Here is a 4,057-nt window from a genome sequence, read left to right as displayed (position 1 = left end):
TGCTTGCTACAATTACACTTCTAGTGATGAATCGGTGAAAACATGTTTTATTTCTCTGAGTCACAGCTTTGTTCTAACGCCGCTGGGCGCTCTCTTTCTCTTCAGTCTCTCTCTATCTCTCTCCACCATATACCGCTACCGTGCTTTCGGGCGGTTGTTGAGGCTCCGCTCCGTCTAAAACTCTGCCATTTTGTAAAGCTGTTTGTAACGTAGAAATAAAATGGATTATTGATAATTTTATTTCTATAGTTTATAGCTGACTTCTCTATTGGCCGTTGAAACAGGTGAAGTCTCTTACGTTCTAAAACCAGCCTCTGCGACTTCAACAGCTGAGTCGCAGTGACACCATCAGCTGTGTGTGTGTGTGTGTGTGTGTGTGTGTGTATGTGTATGTGAGAGAGACGTTACTTTTCGTTACTGTATCTGTCCATCAACGTATAAAGGCCGCCCTCACAATTTGATTGGTCCGAACAGCTTTTGTTTGAGCATAATTGCTCCACAACAGATCAAGTCCAGACCGAACTTCCCGACCTTGAATGTTGTGGGCGGGGCTAAGTTCGGCTGGCATCCAGGCTGGGGAGGAGGGGCTTAGGAGGACGTTTTGGGCTTTAACAGAAAGGGGGGAGGGATTGAGAAGTTGTTGATGTTCAAATTTTTTGGCTAAGTCCTGTGGTGTGTCTCAAATCGCGCACTTCTGTACTTATACTAGCTATTTGAGTACACTCAATCTGTCACTCGTTGAAGTGTGGTAAATGCAGTGCACTACAAGTACCCGGATGGTGCACTCATAACGATCAAAAAGTTGAGTGTGGATCGATGGACACTTTCCACCCTCAACGGTCGCCATCTTGGCTACGTAGCGGAAGGGGCGGAGCTAACAAAAGGTGAAAAACTTTCGATAATGGCGGCCGAATACGCGACAGCGAGACCCACGGAGTATTACAAATGTAAGTTGAACATTAGTCTTTTGCTATACTTGTATAACATATAAGCCACCTGTTTATGTATATTTGGTTAATTTTGGAGTCGGTGATGATTTTTGTACCGCGAATTATAACGTTAATTTGTACCGTAATTTGATGTGCTATCAAGCTAGCTTTAGCTAACCTTAGCTAGCTAACAGCGGCACAGTTTAACCAAAGAAGTTACGGGTAAGTCTATACTCTTTGGTTTAACCACTGGCAAATAAGTTATAACCTAGCTAATGTTACATGTGTTGTGGTATACGGTTGTTTGTTGTGTTAAACTATCGTCCTCACTGTAGACGATTTTAGCGTTAGATGTGTGATCTTGTAGATATACATTAAGCTGCGAGCGTTAGTAGTAATGTTACAGTACGTTAATGTATGCTATGTTATAACGTATTAACAGTGCTGTTTGTGTCCTGACTTATATAATCGTTAGGGACACAGACGTGGCCGTCAATGCTGCCAACTTGAGGGAAGTCCTCCTCTGCTGGAAGGCGAACGACCTGGGGGAGGAGAGAGAGGATTTCCCTGCTGGTATTGTGGACAGCACGGTGCACAGTGGCCCGGGGCATAGCGAAGGCTCTGGCTAAACCACGATAAGAGGTACCGCTGGCTAGCCAAAAGAGGAAGACAAGGGCCTCGATGACGGGTCCCCAGCCATGGTCACACGCCATGCCGAGGATGTACCGTTAAAGGATCCCCCTGGAGAGTCTGAAGTCCACCATCATATCACTTTCCCCATCAAAGTACAGGGCCAGCAATGAATAGAACAATGGGATATATTTAAATGTCTATTGGGTTGCCTCTGCTTTCACTCTTGTATTGTCACTGTAATTAATAGCTATTGCAATAAACACCCTTATATAAACATATAATATGACTATTTTCTATGTATGTTCTTTATGTCAGTTGGACACCATTTGAATTGCCTCTAAAATAACTAAAAATGGCCATTTTGGGTTATTTTTTACAATGAATTAAGAGCAAAAGTATGAATATCATCATACCGGTAAGTCTACGGTTGCATAAAACAGAGGGCAAAAACAAGCAACAATAAAAACAATCACATTCATTTTGATGAACAAAGCAGAAATGTGTTTTTCACGAGTGACAACAGTGTTGGGAATGCTCTGCCTTGGGTACATTTCACAGAAGAAGAAGAAGGAGGACTGAGATGTTGTGATGTAATTTCCTGTAAGTACATAAGGCAGTGCGCGATTTGAGACAACACTACCCCGTCAAATTTTACGCACTATGCAAGTAAGTACGTAGTGTACAAAGTGCACTTCAGTTAGTACACTAACGGAAGTGCGCGATTTGAGACACACTACTGGATCTTCCCAATCCTACCTACAGCACCTTTAACTTCTAAACTCTAAGCAAGCTGTTTTGCAATCTACAACCATGCGTAACTGCAACTTAAACCAGTTGATGGAAACGCTTCTAATTTTCATTTTCATTTTTTTTCTTTTTTTGCAACAAGTTTGCTTAAAAGTCGCTTGACAATTAGATGGAAACATTCACTGTCACCAGTCACCGTTTGTCTGCTACGGCTGCTAAACAGAAGCGGGGGTAGAATTCCGGCAGGGGAGAGATTTTCATTGCTATTACTTTCCAAACCCTGTTATATATACACTACATATATATATATAGATATATATATCTATATATATATACAAAATTAAATAAACATATAGCCTTTATTCCGATTAAATGATTAGAACTTTTTCTACACTTATATGTAGATGAATACAAATATTTGTTGTTGCATGATCTAATTTACCAAAAGCAGCTTGTCACTGTACATTACTCATTATGTGTACCTGCTCCACAGCCACAATCCCCTTTCACCATTGCAGCCCCCTCCCTCTGGAACTCCCTACCCACATCTTTGACTGTATTGACTGTACTGACCTAGAAACATTTAAAACACACATTTTAAACGTATGAAAATAAGTTGTGTTTAATTCTCTCTGCACGAGACACCCGTCTCCAGCCTGCAGTTCAGTGCGACTGTTGGGAAACACATATTTCTCTTCTTTTTCTGTCTTTTTTTAAAATGACTTTTGAAGCCAACAGCAAAGCCTAACTTTACTTTTAATGAAATCAAACAAATTAGTCAAAAATGTATACTAGAGTAACCTACTTCTACGCCATCTGTGTATCTCTACAACAACACAGTGTACACAGCACACAGTGTGAGGTACGGTTTTTGACAAGTACTGGCTGTATTAAAAAAAGCCGATGCTGTGTTAAACGTAAGGGTTTGCAGTGGTGGTTTAACTGGGGCTTGCGGTTTCAGTTTGTTGTGGCATTTTGGTGAAATAAATTTGCTATTTGTTCAGCAACATTTGTGCTTTGTGTCAGACAATGTTTGTGCCATGCTGTGTGATGCGCTCTGATGCAGACATCGAGTGACTGAGTTTCTTTTAAGTTAATTACGGCACACCTGTGCACAATAATGAATGAAAAGGTCACGTTTGCTGTGGAGCCGCAAGTTGGAATCAAACCAGCAGCCCTTTCATCAAGGACAGAGCCACCCATCCCACTAGGCCACCCATAAGTACATGACCAATGAAGAACCGTGCGTGCGTGCGTGTGTGTGTGTAAATTAACCGTAATGTTGCGTTCATCTTCATATTACTGTCTGTAGTTACAATCTGACTGTCTGGAAAAAATGCTGCGTCATGCTTATTAATCAGTGGCCATGTTTGTAAACACAGAGGAGATTGCTTTGATCTCTGTAATCAGCTAATGGGTGCAACCTGACCTCAGGAACAAACGCAATCTCCAAAATAAGAAACGAGTTCAAGGATCTGTAGCACCCACTTCGTTTTAGGTAACAAACTCATGTTAAGTGATAGCTAGCTGCCAGTAAAAAAAAAACCCTCAATAGTTAAATTACCTCACTAAATTGATTGTAGCTACCTAGCTAAACTGTAACGTTAAATTAATGTTATGGTGCCAGTGTTGTAACGTTAGTTGATATGCTTTAGCTACATTTTGACTGTGACACCCGTTTCCAATTACTTGACAGCATTACATTACCTGGGTATTTTCTGTTGTGGTAACCTAAGAAAGATTACCCA

The 4,057-nt window shown here is 41.1% G+C and overlaps 1 long non-coding RNA gene across 1 annotated transcript; it reads left to right on the top strand.

Moving 5' to 3' along the window:
* The first annotated feature begins 746 nt into the window (after positions 1-746).
* Positions 747-1,843, top strand: LOC118496461. The gene is made up of 2 exons (XR_004899030.1): positions 747-947; positions 1,413-1,843. It is a non-coding gene; the product is annotated as an uncharacterized LOC118496461 (long non-coding RNA).
* Positions 1,844-4,057: the final 2,214 nt, after the last annotated feature.

The sequence above is a fragment of the Sander lucioperca genome, chromosome 2 (assembly GCF_008315115.2).
Source record: "Sander lucioperca isolate FBNREF2018 chromosome 2, SLUC_FBN_1.2, whole genome shotgun sequence".
Lineage (NCBI taxonomy): Eukaryota > Metazoa > Chordata > Actinopteri > Perciformes > Percidae > Sander > Sander lucioperca.
This window is presented reverse-complemented; position numbering and strand designations above follow the sequence as displayed.